The sequence below is a fragment of the Haliotis cracherodii genome, unplaced genomic scaffold (assembly GCF_022045235.1).
Source record: "Haliotis cracherodii isolate W230 unplaced genomic scaffold, xgHalCrac1.p SCAF_4, whole genome shotgun sequence".
Taxonomy (NCBI): Eukaryota; Metazoa; Mollusca; class Gastropoda; order Lepetellida; family Haliotidae; genus Haliotis; species Haliotis cracherodii.
In genome coordinates, this window is record NW_027266297.1 from 71666513 (window position 1) to 71686584 (window position 20072).

The window sequence follows — 20072 nt, forward strand, 5'->3', positions numbered from 1 at the left end:
GGGGAGATAATTTGTGGAGAGGTAACTCTTGTAAGACAAAAGTTCTTTAATATGTTCAATGCAGTGAAATATCAAGTTTTTTATTCTCTGCAATGAAAAAATTGGTCATTACAGAGTTAACAAATAACAAACAAATCATTGTAATGATGTGCTTTGTTTCTTCTTTCACTCCATTTTTTACAATTTATTTCATTTTCATGTGATCGTCAGAAGTATGAATGCTCCTGAAGCATGGACATTTCAAATACATTACAGAAAGTAATGCTTAAAGGGGCACTGATCTAAAGGAATTCCCCAGGACTGGTTGTTGCCTTTGTTATTGTTTTTTCCCGTGAGTACCCAGATGATATAGCAGAAACCTAGACTAGTTTGCGACCTGTGCTGCGCAATTCTTAAGCGCATTTGTCACTTTTATTGACAGTATGTATAAGGGCGTATGGTCACATTGATCAACAAAATGAAATACAGTTTTTGAAATAATGAGGAAATGTAGGTATCTTTGTGTGTAGCATCGGTAATGGTGACGAAGTTTTGATAAGTCACTTGCTTGGTAATTGTGCGATTTTCGTTTACACTATTTTGACTTGCAACACGAGTAAATATTTCTCCTAGAGCATTGCTTATTTTATCGTGTTTATACTTTCACAGCCAAAATGTGCAAAATGTTCACTTAGGAAATTAATTAAGCGCCTGATTATACAGTTATTTTACAAATTGACTGAAAAATATGTCCATCTGTATTATTATGACAACGAATTCTAAACATTGTTATGTTTAATATCATCACCAAGAGACTGAAAATGTTACGATTTCTATATTGTTTGACTTTTAATCCTACATAATAATCTATTGTGATGTTTTATGCCCTTTTGATCGTCTTAATCAATTTTAGTCCATCTGTTAAAGAAATGACTGAAATATTTACACATTTTATAAATTGCCTGAGAGAATCACATTTTACAAATTGACAGTAATACATACACGCTTACAAAAGAAAAGACTTGTGAAAACAACGTCTATCGTGAATCGAAGAATTTCCCAACCAAGACGTTGAGGATCAGGAATGAATCTGTCCAATGTTCAGCAAATGAAGGAAAACAAAATGCAAATATAATCATTACAACCGACCAAAGTTATGTGTATAATTTTAGGCAGCTTCCTTGTTCGAGGAATGTATCCGTGAATATCCACACAAAGGAACAATATCCCGCATGTCTCCAGCTGTACAAAGAAACTTGTTCGATGTCACGTGTCTCTGTAACAATCAAATGTTTTAAAATATATATATATATCGTTTCGGGATATTATATCCCGTGTTAGTTTCTCAACTGATCACAGAAAGCCCACGTGACAACTATTTTCATAACGTCCCCGGTTCCTAAAAAAATATCCATTGAGGTAGATAACAATGAGCAATCAATCAACATATTTTAGGTTAACCCTTTGAACAAAGTATGTTGTTTTTACATCGGCACTTAACGCCATCATATGAGTGTATTCCCTTTGTTTTAGTAAACCTTGACATATCCACTGTGCAAGATAACAGTGATTTATCAACGTATTTTCTGTTAATCCTTTGATGACTAGGAACGATCCGTTGATTTACAAAAGAGTAGATCAACTGATCATTCATCTCTTGCTGGGCTGCCACGTGCATATTACATAACACACATTTCACCTCACTTTAAACCTGGATTTAGATTGAATAATTACCCCAGACACAATAAATGTCAAATGGGAACCTTTGTCAGGTATTCTGAGTGGTGCTACCACTAATTATACCTGTATTAAATTCATTAACTGAGCATCAGGTGAATGACGACAAATACACAAGTGTAGGGTTATACCAGAAAACATGGACGAGAACAAGGGAGTAGTAATCATATTATCGACGCAATCTGAAATCTGAAAATTCTTTCACTGCAGGGATAAATAACGACAAATAACGATAAATAACGACATCCGATGAGCCTCCGCCGTTCTTTTTGTCTGTTTGTTTAGGCTGAAGAAATTAATTAACATGCACCATTTGTCGAAATCTTTATAGATCACGGTTAACAGATCGGTAACCTGTGAAGATATTGGGTAGAATAGGTCTTCAGCAATCCATGCCGTCATACAGCTGGAATATTGCTGAGTGCGGTGTTAAACAAGAAACAAACAAAGCTAGACGACCACTCTACCTCCATATTGGTTATGAAGTTGAAATGTAAATATATAGATGCGTACCTTTATTTCAGTGTTCTTCACAAAATATCAACACAGAAATCATTGTTTTTTTGCATTATCTATTTGACAGCTTGCTGTTTATTTGGCACTTGAAGCTTATCATTTGTTATGGAGCTATTATGCATCCTGGTTTACTTCCACCATGAACGAAAATTGATATCACCCCATTGTTCATCTGTTACAAGGGTGTCAGTACTTTTTCATTTGCCTCTAGCAGCTTGAATTAGCTGTGAGTGATAAGAAAAATATCCTTTTGTTGAATGTTATACAAAGTATTGAATTGTTCTCTATGTTTTTTATTTGTTAATAGGCCTGTTTAGTAATACTAGAGAGCTTGTCATTATGATGTTTAGTGTGTATTGCATTGGTATCAATAATTGAAGGATAGCAAGAGCTTGTGTTTAACAATTGGTGAGCAATTCAAGATTGATTGTTGGATGGCAGTTGATGATGATTTGTTCTAAATGAGAAAAGAAGACTCATTTTTCAGTTGTATATTACAATGAAAAGGATAAATGGTCAAATGATATTCTTTAAAACAAATACTTCTACTTTGAAAAACTGTAAAGAGCAACTGGCCTTGAAATCTTGTTTGTTATCAAACTTTAAAAAAGGGAAAAAGTCAACTTTTTTGTCCCCCTCATTAAAGTGAATTCATGGGAAATGATTGATCACAGATACATGAGAGATTCCTTGGATTGGTACTGAAAGCAAGTAAGCATTGATTAAGTGGAAAAGGGATTAATTAGAATGGGCTATAGTAAGGTATCATGTATATCATGTTACTGTACGACACTGTTGCTATGTGTGGACGTTCGATTCCTGATATGGGTACAATGTGTGAAGCCTATTTCTGGTGTCCCCAACCCTGATATTGCTGGAATATTGCTCAAAACTAATTCACTCGCTCATTCTTCATGCACGCGTTATTGTTGCCATGTGTATACATGTTGTCCAGGGTATATCACACTGTTGCTATGAGTAGATACATGTTGACCAAGGTATACCACACTGTTGCTATGAGTAGACACATGTTGTCCAAGGTATACCACACTGTTGCTATGAGTAGATACATGTTGTCCAAGGTATATCACACTGTTGCTATGAGTAGATACATGTTGACCAAGGTATATCACACTGTTGCTATGTGTACACATGTTGTCCAAGGTATACCACAGTGTTGCTATGAGTAGACACATGTTGTCCAAGGTATACCACACTGTTGCTATGAGTAGAAACATGTTGACCAAGGTATATCACACTGTTGCTATGAGTAGACACATGTTGTCTAAGGTATATCACACTGTTGCTATGAGTAGACACATGTTGACCAAGGTATACCACACTGTTGCTATGAGTAGACACATGTTGTCCAAGGTATACCACACTGTTGCTATGAGTAGACACATGTTGACCAAGGTATATCACACTGTTGCTATGAGTAGATACATGTTGTCCAAGGTATACCACACTGTTGCTATGTGTACACATGTTGTCCAAGGTATACCACACTGTTGCTATGAGTAGACACATGTTGTCCAAGGTATATCACACTGTTGCTATGAGTAGAAACATGTTGACCAAGGTATATCACACTGTTGCTATGAGTAGAAACATGTTGACCAAGGTATATCACACTGTTGCTATGAGTAGAAACATGTTGACCAAGGTATATCACACTGTTGCTATGAGTAGACACATGTTGACCAAGGCATATCACACTGTTGCTATGAGTAGACACATGTTGTCCAAGGTATACCACACTGTTGCTATGTGTACACATGTTGTCCAAGGTATACCACACTGTTGCTATGAGTAGACACATGTTGTTCAAGGTATACCACACTGTTGCTATGAGTAGATACATGTTGACCAAGGTATATCACACTGTTGCTATGTGTACACATGTTGTCCAAGGTATATCACACTGTTGCTATGAGTAGACACATGTTGTTCAAGGTATACCACACTGTTGCTATGAGTAGATACATGTTGACCAAGGTATATCACACTGTTGCTATGAGTAGACACATGTTGTCCAAGGTATACCACACTGTTGCTATGTGTACACATGTTGTCCAAGGTATATCACACTGTTGCTATGAGTAGACACATGTTGTTCAAGGTATACCACACTGTTGCTATGAGTAGATACATGTTGACCAAGGTATATCACACTGTTGCTATGTGTACACATGTTGACCAAGGTATACCACACTGTTGCTATGTGTACACATGTTGTCCAAGGTATACCACACTGTTGCTATGAGTAGACACATGTTGTCCAAGGTATACCACACTGTTGCTATGAGTAGATACATGTTGACCAAGGTATACCACACTGTTGCTATGAGTAGAAACATGTTGACCAAGGTATACCACACTGTTGCTATGAGTAGACACATGTTGTCCAAGGTATACCACACTGTTGCTATGAGTAGACACATGTTGTCCAAGGTATATCACACTGTTGCTATGAGTAGAAACATGTTGACCAAGGTATACCACACTGTTGCTATGTGTACACATGTTGACCAAGGTATACCACACTGTTGCTATGAGTAGAAACATGTTGACCAAGGTATATCACACTGTTGCTATGTGTACACATGTTGTCCAAGGTATACCACAGTGTTGCTATGAGTAGACACATGTTGTCCAAGGTATATCACACTGTTGCTATGAGTAGAAACATGTTGACCAAGGTATATCACACTGTTGCTATGAGTAGAAACATGTTGACCAAGGTATATCACACTGTTGCTATGAGTAGACACATGTTGACCAAGATATATCACACTGTTGCTATGAGTAGACACATGTTGTCCAAGGTATACCACACTGTTGCTATGAGTAGAAACATGTTGACCAAGGTATATCACACTGTTGCTATGAGGAGACACATGTTGTCCAAGGTATACCACACTGTTGCTATGAGTAGAAACATGTTGACCAAGGTATATCACACTGTTGCTATGAGGAGACACATGTTGTCCAAGGTATACCACACTGTTGCTATGAGTAGATACATGTTGACCAAGGTATATCACACTGTTGCTATGAGTAGAAACATGTTGACCAAGGTATATCACACTGTTGCTATGAGTAGATACATATTGACCAAGGTATACCACACTGTTGCTATGAGTAGATACATGTTGACCAAGGTATACCACACTGTTGCTATGAGTAGATACATGTTGTTCAAGGTATAACACACTGTTGCTATGAGTAGATACATGTTGACCAAGGTATACCACACTGTTGCTATGAGTAGACACATGTTGTTCAAGGTATACCACACTGTTGCTATGAGTAGATACATGTTGACCAAGGTATACCACACTGTTGCTATGAGTAGATACATGTTGTTCAAGGTATACCACACTGTTGCTATGAGTAGATACATGTTGACCAAGGTATACCACACTGTTGCTATGAGTAGATACATGTTGTTCAAGGTATACCACACTGTTGCTATGAGTAGATACATGTTGTCCAAGGTATACCACACTGTTGCTATGAGTAGATACATGTTGACCAAGGTATACCACACTGTTGCTATGAGTAGATACATGTTGTTCAAGGTATACCACACTGTTGCTATGAGTAGATACATGTTGACCAAGGTATACCACACTGTTGCTATGAGTAGACACATGTTGTCCCAGGTATACCACAGTGTTGCGATGAGTAGACACATGTTGTCCAAGGTATACCACACTGTTGCTATGAGTAGACACATGTTGTCCAAGGTATACCACAGTGTTGCGATGAGTAGACACATGTTGTCCAAGGTATACCACAGTGTTGCGATGAGTAGACACATGTTGTCCAAGGTATACCACACTGTTGCTATGAGTAGACACATGTTGTCTAAGGTATATCACACTGTTGCGATGAGTAGATACATGTTGTCCAAGGTATACCACACTGTTGCTATGAGTAGATACATGTTGAACAAGGTATACCACACTGTTGCTATGAGTAGACACATGTTGTCCAAGGTATATCACACTGTTGCTATGAGTAGACACATGTTGTCTAAGGTATACCACACTGTTGCTATGAGTAGACACATGTTGTCTAAGGTATATCACACTGTTGCTATGAGTAGGTACATGTTATCCAAGGTATACCACACTGTTGCTATGAGTAGACACATGTTGTCCAAGGTATATCACACTGTTGCTTTGAGTAGATACATGTCGTCCAAGGTATACCACACTGTTGCTATGAATAGATACATGTCGTCCCAGGTATACCACAGTTTTGCTATGAATAGATACATGTTGTCCAAGGTATATCACACTGTTGCTATGAGTAGATACATGTTGACCAAGGTATATCACAGTGTTGCTATGAGTAGATACATGTTGTCTAAGGTATATCACACTGTTGCTATGAGTAGACACATGTTGTCCAAGGTATACCACACTGTTGCTATGAGAAGATACATGTTGTCCAAGGTATATCACACTGTTGCTATGAGTAGATACATGTTGTCCAAGGTATATCACACTGTTGCTATGAGTAGATACATGTTGTCCAAGGTATATCACACTGTTGCTATGAATAGATACATGTTGTCCAAGGTATACCACACTGTTGCTATGAGTAGATACATGTTGTCTAAGGTATATCACACTGTTACTATGAATAGATACATGTTGTCCAAGGTATATCACACTGTTGCTATGAGTAGATACATGTTGTCCAAGGTATATCACACTGTTGCGATGAGTAGACACATGTTGTCCAAGGTATATCACACTGTTGTTATGAGTAGATACATGTTGTCCAAGGTATACCACACTGTTGCTATGAGTAGATACATGTTGTTCAAGGTATACCACACTGTTGCTATGAGTAGATACATGTTGTCCAAGGTATACCACACTGTTGCGATGAGGAGACAAATTTTGATAATAGTTCAAGTCTTGACATGTTTCAAATATACATGAACAATATTAATAAATGTTAGAATTATATTGTGACTTATGATTGCGATGTTTGATATTGTTATCCCCTGCCACGAAGTGGAAGAGGGATGTAGGAATGGGTGCCGTCGGTCCATCCTTCAGTCCGTCTATCACATTTTGTTTCCGGAGCAGATCTTCAAAACCGTACCATATTTCATCACAAAACTTGGCATATAGGTAGGTCTAGTGGTGAACTGGTGCCTTTTGATAGTTTGGGATTTTTCAAAAAATATTTTTCGAGTTTCCATGGCAAGGACTTTGATTTAGACTGAAAATAGTGGTAGTCTTCATTTCTGGAGCAGATCTTGAAATCCGTACCATATTTCTTGACCAAATTTGGCACATAGATAGGTCTAGTGGTGAACTGGTGCCTTTTGATAGTATCGGATTTTTAAAAAAAATTCTTTTTTTGAGTTTCCATGGCAACGACTTTGACTTAGACTGAAAATGACGGTAGTCCTCGTTTCCAGAGCAGATCTTGAAAACCGTATCATATTTCTTCACCAAACTTGGCACATAATGTCACCTCACAGTATTGAATACATTTCCTTTCTGGTTGGTAAGTTCTGCATCGCTTGTGTGTATGTTCCTCCAAAAGTGTCATGGACACGGTTATTGCATTCACTGACTAACTTCGTGCAGACACACAACTCATGACAAATACAACAGTGTAACTGATCTTATACCTACTCAACTGTATAAACAACTGCCTCCTATCTTGAATATATTCTTGTCAACCATACTCTGTACTTCACTTGCTTGATAATGTTGTTAGAACCTACACCGAAACCATTCCTCCTAATTGTAATAAAGAAGTTGTTCGTCCATATGTCTCATCCTTACTCATTACAAGTACAGTAACATATTCTATCATAAACTGCAGATAGCAAAACAACACCAGTACTAACTTTTTTTAGTGCTGCAATTAGGCCATTTAAAAAAAGGCCCAGTGAACATAGTTCACAGGCTAATGCATTGCACGCAACAGGACATGTCATATTGGCGGGGGATATGAGTATTTCACGCTTGTTTATTCTTGATATATTTTGTTTAACATATATGTAAAATGTACGTAGGATTTAATAAAGATACATACTCACCACCAAAAGAGATGTATGTATGACATGAGCGGCATTTCACACAACATACCAGTATGACTGTTTCTGCATCGAACCAATCTAATATCTCTTGAATGTGAGTAAGTCTTTATATGTTAACCAACATTTATTGAAACACCCCATGCAAAGTAACCTGTTGTAAAGTTGTCAAGGCAAGAGAAATAAGAAAGGCATATGTTGGGTTCAAGGTCATAGGTGTGGCAGGACTTGTGGCCTGCCCTAAGTTATCATTATAATGAGTTATGTTTGGCAACTTGAGTTACCAGCAAGCAGCAGCAGCAGCAGCAGCAGCAATGGGCAACTATGTTGCCAGCAGCAAAATACTAAGTTTCTGCTGAAAATCAGACCCATCCGCTGAGAAGCAGAGGGACTGAACAGATTCCCACTGAAGAGCAAGGACTGATAATTTTGATGATTACTTGGTGATAAAGTCAATATTTACATTTGTAGCCAACAAGAACCACGCCCACCTGTAACATTCATTGAATTAATAAGCAATATACATAGTTTGCCCTGTGCCATATACATACACAAGATTGATTAGAGAGAATATGATTGTGGCAAGCTAGTGAGAGGGTGGGTGGGAGCCAAAAGTTGAGAATTGCTGTACAAAAACTGGGTACAGAAAAGTTTGACAGAACTAACAGACGATGGTGATCACGTGAAAGAAAGTTTGATGACGTCATTGAAAGTAGAAATGTGGCGTAAGTGGTGGGAGATTGTAAGAGGAAATGATGTAACGGAGGTAAACAAAGAGGTTCATTATGGTTCCAATAAACCCATTTAGTGAGAAGCACTAAATGAAATTGTTGTATTTGCCTTCTTTTGGCGGTGAGTATATTTTAGGATTCATATTAGAGATAATTATATGATATGACTTTGTATTTGAGACATTTTATAGGACTCATATTTCAGATCCACAATTGGCTTAAAAATATATTTATGATCTTAACTATGGCTTATGTTTGAGATGGACAATATGGTTTGTATTTGATGTCTTTGATAGCTCTTTTGGACTTGTTTAAAACTCATTTCACTCATGTTTGAGATTCAGAATTTGACTTGTTTGATTTGACACATTTACAGCCACCAAACAATTTGACAGGTCTACAACCCGGGAGATGTGTTATGTTGCACACAGCAGAGCTGCCTTTTTCACAGCAATTATGGCAGTCTAAGTTGTACAACTTGTTGTTCACATTTTCTCCCTCAAGAGAATCTTCCAGAAGTTGAGGTGTGTGGGTTGCCATGACACCAGTGTGTATGCACACATCATGTGTGAAGTGTTTGACAGGTTTAGACGTCCATACACTAATGGAGGTAAAGTTGTGTTGAGGTGGAGCCAGCACGCGTAACAATATGTATTGACTAATCCAATAGCGAGGGTCTCTTCGTCTCACAACAAATCTCGCCCCCAAAATCAATACTGATCTAACCTTGACCTTTGTGGAACAATCCCCATTTCTTCAGTGGAGGAATTGGCTCTGTTGGCAATCACCTTGATCGGAGAATGACGTTAGAATTCCAGATCCCATTTGACCCAGATCATGCAATTAGCACAGACAGAGGTACATCATTAACGACCTACAGACTGCAATACAAGTTATATTTCTCAGAACCAGTTCCCCAGCTTTTATTAGCAGACATCCTGAATAAGGAAGTCTTTGCGGCACCATACGACTCATTCTGCATAATTTATAAGACTTGGCTGCCGTGACAGGGAGACAAGTGTCCACCACATCTCAGCCCAGTAGACTGTGTGTGTCACCAGTAGCTCTGTCCGTCTGTCCAAGTGTCCGGACAGGCGCCAACCCTCCCCTCTCCGACCCTCACATGCTCTAGCATGTATTGATCCACTGCTGCTTCAGCAGGGTCATGTGATTGATAATTTCTTGGCGATCTGATTGGCTAGCTTGGCACATCATATTTAATTCATTCAGCAGCTCTGAGAACGAGTAGCAACTCTCTGGGAGCAGGTATATGCTTGGACATCGCTTTGTTTATACTAGAGGTGATCTGGATTCAGCTCCTCCTTGGCAGGTAGGCTCAATTCCACCATCCTGAACCCACCCCTTAGTCGTCTTGGTGCAGCCACCCGCCAGCAGTGCCATCCTCACACAAATATTGGACACTGTCTGTGATGTCACTGTGATGTCTTGTTTACATATTATATGTATGTATATTAAATGTAGTCCGCATAGCTCTGTACACGGGAGAAAACAGACATTGTGGTATAAATGTAAGTGTTATACACTGGTGTCAGTGTGGCATTTGCAGGAGGTGTTTCATTGTAATGAACATTGGACCAGACATACCAGTTTGTTTATATGCAGAGCAGATGACTCAGGCCATTCCTTCACAGGCTCTTCTTTCTCTGGTAGTGAAGAAAATATTTTTTGGCATTACATTTTATGATTATTCATTCTAAAGCTTTGTCAGCTATTTTTTTCCTGGCATAATTATTCACTTACTCATGTGAATGTTTTTAATATTAGCATGTTTGTCATACTTAAATTGACACACACAGGCCATCTGGCAATTAGTCAGAGGGAATTTTGAAATATGAATACATCACTCACTGAATGTACGTGTCTTGCTTCCTGATATTTACAGAACATATTTCTCTCTCATGATTGGCTGTTTGGGTGATGGGGAATGTGTGTAGTTATATGATTCAATAAGCGCATACCTTGTCATTATTGTTGTGTATGTAATAGTTGAGTCGTTATCTCTGATATGTGATATGGAACTGTTACACTGAATTGATCGTAATAACTTATGGAAAACATGTGAACCTACTTCTGAACTGGAAAGTTTCCAGACAATGGGGTTGTGGGGTAGCCTTGAGGTGTAAGTGTTTGCTTGTCACACTGAAAGATCCAGGTTTGTTTCCTCTCATTGTCACGAGATATGAGGCCCATTCTTGGTATGTTGTTTGTTTGTTGTTTAACGCCGCACTCAGCAATTTTCCAGCTATATGATGGCGATTTGTAAATAATCAAGTCTGGACCAGACAATCCAGTGATTGACATCATGAGCATCGATCCACGCAATTGGGATATGATGACATGCATGAACCAAGTCAGCGGGCCTGACCACCTGATCCCATTAGTCGCCTAATGCGACAAGCATAATCGCCTTTTACGGCAAGCATGGGTTGCTGAAGACCTATTTTGAGCAGGGTCTTCATTGGTCCAGTTCTTGGTGTCCCTTGCTGTAATATAAGTGGAATATTTCATTCGCTTGTCACTCCCAAGCCAATGGTCCTCGTGCTGCATGTGATCTTTGAACAGACAGAGTTATTGCCCTGCAGTCTGGAGTTGGAGGTGCATGTTTGCCTTGTCAGCTTCATGTAATCTTCTTGGCGGTCAGGTAGCCTAGTGGTTAAAGCATTAGCTCGTCACGCCGAAGATCCGGGTTCGATTCCCGACATGGGTACAAGGTCTGAAGCCCATTTCTGGTGACACCCGCTGTGATATTGCTGGAATATTGCTAAAAACGGTGTAAAACCATACTCACTCACTCATGTCATCTTCATGTACATCATGTCAATTTTCCAAGTTATTTATTTTGAATTTGATATTTCCTGAACATACTAGTAGGTGAGAAATATCGAAACAACTCAAACAGAAACAAGAATCCTGTGTGTGTAAGGACAGAGGTATTCAGCTTGTTGTTTACGATGCTGTCCGATGTTATTGACAACCCCTCCCTAATTACCATCCCCATTAATATTATACATGGATAAGAGTGAAAACATGCATAGAAAGACGGCATCCAGATAAGCACTTCCATCCAAGATCGCATTGAGGGACCCCTTTGGCCAGTGCCAGTGCTAATTACGTTGATTACAGTAACTTAAGGTCAGTGCTGACCAGTCATGGATGCTCATACTTGGTGTCCTCCCATTCCTCACACAGCCAAGTTTTCATCAGGTTAAATAGACATATGCTATGGTTGATGCATCAAGACACAATTACAGCATATCTCTTGTGTAAAATGGAACAATCCACTGAGCTGGTTAATAATGAGTCTGATAACTGTATTGCTTGGAGCCTTTTTATTACATATGTAGCAGGGTGTGGAGTCATCCCACAGATTGCATCCTAAACTTGTCAGCTTGCTGATGGGGTAAACCTCTTTGGTCATGTGGACATGATGCTTGGCTTCGGATCAAAAGGTCTGTGTTCGAAACACATCACAAGACCATAAAATTGGCCGCAAACATTAGTGTCGATGTGGGGCTGAGCATGTTCATATATAATTTAAACAAAAGCCTCAGTACCCTACTATGTGGCCCCATTCCTTCTGTTGATGGGGGAGTATGTAGCTGTTATAGGACAAAAATCCCAGACTGGCAGGATATAGGTGCTATAGGACAAAAATCCCAGACTGGCAGGATATAGCTGTTAAAGGACATAAACCCAAGACAGGCAGGATATAGCTGTTATAGGACAAAAATCCCAGACTGGCAGGATATAGGTGCTATAGGACAAAAATCCCAGACTGGCAGGATATAGGTGCAATAGGACATCATCCCCAGACTGGCAGGACACAGCTGTTATAGGACAAAAATCCCAGACTGGCAGGATATAGCTGTTATAGGACATAAACCCAAGACAGGCAGGATATAGGTGCAATAGGAGTAAAACCCAAGACAGGCAGGATATACATGTAGCTGTTATAGGACGTAAACTCCAGACTGGCAGGATATAGCTGTTATAGGACATAAACCCCAGACTACCAGGATATAGCTGTTATAGGACATAAACCCAAGACTGGCAGGATATAGCTGTTATAAGACATAAACCCCAGACAGGCAGGATGTAGCTGTTATAGGACCAAAAACTCCAGACAGGCAGGATGTAGCTGTTATAGGACATAAACCCCAGACTGGCAGGATATAGCTGTTATAGGACATAAACCCCAGACTGGCAGGATATAGCTGTAATAAGACATAAACCCCTGACAGGCAGGATGTAGATGTTATAGGACATAAACCCCAGACTGACAGGATATAGCTGTTATAGGACGTAAACCCCAGACAGGCAGGATATAGCTGTTATAGGACATAAACCCCAGACTGGCAGGATATAGCTGTTAAAGGACATAAACCCCAGACTGGCAGGATATAGCTGTTGTAGGATGTAAACCCCAGACAGGCAGGATGTAGCTGTTATAGGACATAAACCCCAGACTGAATGCATATGTATGTTATAGGACCTAAACACGAGACAGGCAGGCTATACTTGTTACAGGACATAAACCCCAGCCTGGCAGGATATAGCTGTTATAGGACATAAACCCCAGACTGAATGCATATGTATGTTATAGGACCTAAACACAAGACAGGCAGGCTATACTTGTTATAGGACATAAACCCCAGACTGGCAGGATATAGCTGTTATAGGATGTAAACCCCAGACAGGCAGGATGTAGCTGTTATAGGATGTAAACCCCAGACAGGCAGGATATAGCTGTTATAGGACATAAACCCCAGACTGAATGCATATGTATGTTATAGGACATAAACCCGAGACAGGAAGGCTATACTTGTTATAGGACAAAAATCCCAGACTGGCAGGATATTGCTGTTATAGGACAAAAATCCCAGACTGGCAGGATATAGCTGTTATAGGACATAAACCCGAGACAGGCAGGATATAGGTGCAATAGGAGTAAAACCCCAGACAGGCAGGATATACATGTAGCTGTTACAGGACATAAAGCCCAGACTGGCAGGATGTAGCTGTTATAGGATGTAAACCCCAGACAGGCAGGATGTAGCTGTTATAGGATGTAAACCCCAGACTGAATGCATATGTATGCTATAGGACATAAACCCCAGACAGGCAGGCTATACTTGTTATAGGACATAAACTCCAGACTGGCAGGATATAGCTGTTATAGGACATAAACCCCAGACAGGCAGGATATAGCTGTTATAGGACATAAACCACAGACAGGCAGGATATAGCTGTTATAGGACATAATGCCCAGACTGGCAGGATATAGCTGTTATAGGACATAAACCCCAGACAGGCAGGATATAGCTGTTATAGGACATAAACCCCAGACTGGCAGGATATAGCTGTTATAGGACATAAACCACAGACAGGCAGGATATAGCTGTTATAGGACATAAACCCCAGATTGGCAGGATATAGCTGTTACAAGACATAAACCCCAGACAGGCAGGATATAGCTGTTATAGGACATAAACCCCAGACAGGCAGGATATAGCTGTTATAAGACATAAACCCCAGACAGGCAGGATATAGCTGTTATAGGACATAAACCCCAGACAGGCAGGATATAGCTATTATAGGACATAAACCCCAGACAGGCAGGATATAGCTGTTACAAGACATAAACCCCAGACAGGCAGGATATAGCTGTTATAGGACATAAACCCCAGACAGGCAGGATATAGCTGTTATAAGACATAAACCCCAGACAGGCAGGATATAGCTGTTATAGGACATAAACCCCAGACAGGCAGGATATAGCTATTATAGGACATAAACCCCAGACAGGCAGGATATAGCTGTTATAGGACATAAACCCCAGACAGGCAGGATATAGCTGTTATAAGACATAAACCCCAGACAGGCAGGATATAGCTGTTATAGGACATAAACCCCAGACAGGCAGGATATAGCTGTTATAGGACATAAACCCCAGACAGGCAGGATATAGCTGTTATAGGACATAAACCCCAGACAGGCAGGATATAGCTGTTATAAGACATAAACCACAGACAGGCAGGATATAGCTGTTATAGGACATAAACCCCACACTGGCAGGATATAAAGTCAATTCCGGTTTGATTCTTCCAAGAGTACACCTGAAAAGTCCACCTTTGGTCCCCTCACACCATCTGTCTCTAATAAGGTTGATAGAGAAGGTAGAGTAGGATCGACCAGGCTAGGATCAATGTCTCCATAGTTATGTTAAACAAAGTTCCATATTGATAAGAAAACAGTCTCAGCATGAGGGTATGGTTACATGCACACACTATTTTGTTGACATTGATTTTGATGTTTTTGAAGTGATTATCTCTCTACTTTGTTAAACAAGCTGGATGTTGGATTATGGAATTGATTATTAATAGAAGTTACTTTAAGAGTTCACACTACGTGCCTGAAGTTCTGATCCTAGAATTTGATGAAAGTGAGAAATATGTATCAACCATCCACGAGTGTATGTACGCCAACAGGGCAGTATCACACATGATGTTGATCTCTTGGAACACACCACTTTTGGGGAGCATGTATGTTTATTTTGTTATCAAGAACCTGACATCTTTTAGGTAGGATTAGCTTCATGAGCACTAAGGCCCACTTGCACAAAGCCATCTTAGTGCTAAGATAATCGCAAGCCTGTGTTAAAGTATTGGAGTTCATCTTAGTGCTAAGATTGTGCAAGTGGGCCCTGGTGTCATCATTTTGATAGGGATTAATACACACGTTTTGGTATTGTCGTAATCAAACAAGGGATTCTGCTTTAAGCAGAGTTTTCTTTTGATAAAGGAAAGGGTTTTGTCACTCTTATGTGTCTGATGACAAATTTGTCTTCTTCACACGGTCAGCTTCTAAAGTCTGTAGGTCCTGATGGCAGCCTGGCAATTTTTTTATATGGAAAACTGATCCTAGAACCTCAACAAGTTGTACTCGTATCAGTCACTGAATTATTTGATCCAGGGTGTTTGTTTCTTTAAAGGTTGCTTACTTATAGCTGAGTGTGACTCTAAACAACAAACAATGAGTTGTGACATTCCTAGACACATACCAGACCATATGTCCGATGCCAGTATGTCCACTGTTTTTCCACGTTACATGGGCTCTCTTCATTCCCTCCGCAGGGAAAAAACTGCTAAAACCCCACACTCCGAAGTATTACCCTTATTCCAGAGATGGATAGTGGACAACACTGCCAAGGCTAGACCTGCATTGGTGTCCAGTTTCTCATGTTGTTGTAGTTCTTGTGCCCCTGGCAACAGTCGGTTCCAATATGGCAGAGGTGTTCTTGCTGAGAGTAATCACTAGTCATTGATTTCACTAAAGTTCCTTCCAATTATAGGCGACTAAATGCTGGAATTGTCATTACAATGTGGTTAGAAACACAATGTAGTACATTATCTTGTAATCCAAGACATGCTGACAATCGTGTGTGGACGTGCTGCTCACATGCAGTTGGAGATGACTAACCACAGGGTTTGATGAGACGGGAGCTTGTGTGCTGCTTCAAGTTGCTGAAAATATGGTGGTGGCATAAAACAATACTCACTCGTGAATGATTGGCCCCAAAACAGAACTCTCACATATACCTGTAGGGACATGTACATTGCTGATTCATTTGTCCTTCTACCACACCTGTGTAAGGTTCAATGTATTGTCAGACTGTCAAATTCAGTAATAGTTCTATTCTGTAGGATTTGACCGCCTCTGTGGTCTAGTGGATAGAGAGTCTGCCTGTAGAGGGGGTAGGTCAAGGGTTCAATCCCAGTGTGTGATATACCAAAAGAAGTTTAAAGATGGTACTTGTTGTCACCTTGCCTGGGCCTTGGCATTTAGGGGATAAAACAAGGACTATTGTATTGTGTCTGAGTGGGGTATCCATTTTAAACTCTGGAATGGTATTTTGGGGCTACTCCAGCATTAGTCCAGAATAGTACAAGCATCCACACGCACTAACTGACTGTCTATAGCCCTTGTGTATGTGTTGTTATCATTGTTTGATACTTAAACATTTGCAGTATTTTCAAACATGGTTTAAATGTATTTCTTTTAACATGTACTGGTTTGATAGGATGTTATATGATATAGAGTTCATAACTGATCTGGGCACAATATGGCTTAAATAGAGTTGACGTGACTTAACACTTTAACACACTTACTCGTTCAAGTGGTAAGCATCTATGACTCCCATTTCTTCAGGCTTTCCTCCCACATTTAACTGACCCATCATGTGTAGTGAAACATAAAATTTGAAAAGTTCTAAATGTTTTGTTGTTGTGTTTTGTTGAGGGGACACGGGTGGTCAAGTTGTCTAAGGCGCCACAGGAACTTGCTTCCCTTAGCGTGCCTTAAATGTGCCAGAAACCTATGAAAGTATTTTTGAATCACAGATTCACCCGGCAATTAAAGTTTCTGTGGCTTCCAGCAACACATCCATGCTTGTGATAAACGTCTATGACGTGCATCACATCAGCCTTTCCTCCCACACCTAGCTGACACACCATGATATATTGAAATAGTGGCATTTAAAACTCACTCACTCACTCACTGTTGTGAATTTCTTGTCAGACTGCAAAGGGTGGATGAGCATTTACACTGTGGAAACAAATTCAAAAAAAGCAATGCTTGATTAGCCAATGAAATGCTATGGAATCATTTGTAATATATCTATTGAGCATTAACATTAACGATTTCATGTTGTAGTTGTGTGGGAAGTTTATGACACGATGAAACGTTTATGTATAGACGACAGATGTTTATATAGCTGTTGATTTGACAATTGCCAACACTCGATGCTTGAGTTGACATTTAGAGTCCATGTTTCTTTTGTTTTACTTGATTTATCATCTATATCAGACAGTCTGATATGCCGTGCTCCACCTATTTTAGAATATTCTGCGGTTTAGTGTATAAATATTTAATTCTTGTGAATTTCAAATAATTACCAAGCTGTTCTTAACATTTGTATCCTGATACTGTAGCAGTTCTGCCACCTTGAGGGTGGTTGGGTCGCCTTGTGGTTAACGTGTGCGCTGGTTATACTGGAGGCATGGCAACAATTCCCCACATGGGTACAATGTGTGGAGCCCATTTCTGCTGTCCCCCGCCGTGATATTGCTGGAAGTTAGACTTAAATAACGGAGATAGGCGTTGTTTCTGGAGCAGAATCCAAACTTTTCATAATTATTTGTCAAAACTTGGTGGATTTGTTAATCGGGAAAAATTGGTGCCTTTTGCTAGTTTAGAAGTTTGACTTTGACTGTGTTCATAGTGGTGTGTTTGTCCAGACCATATCTATAAAAGTAATAGATATTCTTTTGTGAAACTTTGCACACAAAAAGGCCAGGTTGTCAACTGGTGTGTTTGGCTGTTGAGGGATTTTTAGAATTTCCACAGCAACAAGTTTGACATTGACTCTGTTCATATTTGTGTGTACTTCACATAGAAATGCAAAGTTCCAAATCCAAATCCATGGTACTGTTTTGATAGCTCAATAACGACTACTCTTGTATACAGACAGACAGATTAGACAGAAATTCTCTCATCAAGTTGGACTTACTGTAACAGTCAGATGATTTGTTCTTTGGAATATGTGGGGGCAGGAGGGACTTGTTGTCTTCAGATGACTCTTGTTACAAAGCTGCTTCTTTTGTGAACTTAATACAAAAATGTCGCTCGAATTTTGCCCACAAAAATACAGCTTTAAACATTGCTCACTCCTCGTTTGCAACATTGTAATATGTTCCAAACATGTGAGATCCCTAATTACAAAGCGGAACCATTTTGAAAATATAAAGCCCATTGTTGATGTCTGTGACGTTCTGATCGAATGTTGCAAAAAGCAGTATTAAACAAGGCCATGTGTCTTCTTGTGATGAAAGACCGCCTCCATGGTCAAGTGGTAGAGCGTCTGCCCGGAAAGGTCCGGGGTTCCGAGGTCCGAGGTCCGGGGTTCAATCCCCGGCCACGTCATACCAAAAGACGTTAAAAGATGGTACTTGTTGTTACCCTGTCTGGCGCTCGGCATTAAGGGGCTAAAACAAGGACTGGTCGGCTCGGAGTCAGTATACTGTATCTGAGTGGGGTATTGATGTTAAACTGCGGCATGGTATCTCAGTGGGCTAGCACTATAAATCGGCATCAGTCCAGACTAGTACAAGCAGCCAGACACACACACGTGCATGCACGTCGCTATATAAGTGCAATAATCTTGGACGCGACGTTAAACCCAATTTTACCTCACCTCATCTTTTGTGATGAAACCTTCTCTTACCACCTCTATATGGAAGACAACGGAGCCCCCATGAAGGTAGGAACAGAATTAGTTCCCCCGACCATCAACTGTGTGTTTCAGATGTCATTCAGTCATTGCAAAGTATTTAAAAGTCACTTGTACTACTCCACAGTAATTCCCACCTTTTCTCATCCACTTTTTCGGAAAAGGCGTAAGTAAATATCGGTCTGCTCAACACAATGGTGGTATAGTCAGTCTAATTCAGATGTTTTTATTCACACGACTGCCTGATTTGAGTCTGTAGTTCTAGAGGTACTTGTGTGTTCCATGTTCTGGAACTATTTACACCAAGTCAGCGGCATGTGAGGATATTAAGATACTCATGAGCAGAACATGACAAGTACAAAAGAAACTGTACATCATGCTCATTCAAGATGTTTTCCAAAGATTGACAGCAAATACCGGAATCTTCAAATTTAAAAGGTCCGCTTGGTCTTAAATGACAAAGGTATCCGAATTAGGAGTAGGAATGTTCAAGAGCGTTCCTAAACATGCATGGTAAAGCCAAGAGTTTGAGCATGTGACATGAATAATATGTTCGTCAACTGTATTGAGCCTCAAGAGCTTCCTCCAATGATTCCTGCCATGGAGTGGTGTGTTGTGACTTGGTGTTAGACAGTAGACGTGTGAGGAGTGGTGTGTTGTGACTTGGAGTTAGACAGTAGACGTGTGAGGAGTGGTGTGTTGTGACTTGGAGTTAGACAGTAGA

General features: G+C 40.0%; 1 protein-coding gene across 1 annotated transcript in view; it reads left to right on the plus strand.

Moving 5' to 3' along the window:
- Positions 1–10278: 10278 nt before the first annotated feature.
- The window catches only part of LOC139480453 (neurocalcin homolog), a 123294-nt gene continuing 113500 nt past the window's right edge, over positions 10279–20072 (plus strand). Inside the window, exon 1 of the mRNA XM_071263529.1 lies at positions 10279–10369. The gene's annotated coding sequence lies outside the window, so the exon portion shown is untranslated. The remainder of the gene's footprint in view (positions 10370–20072) is intronic.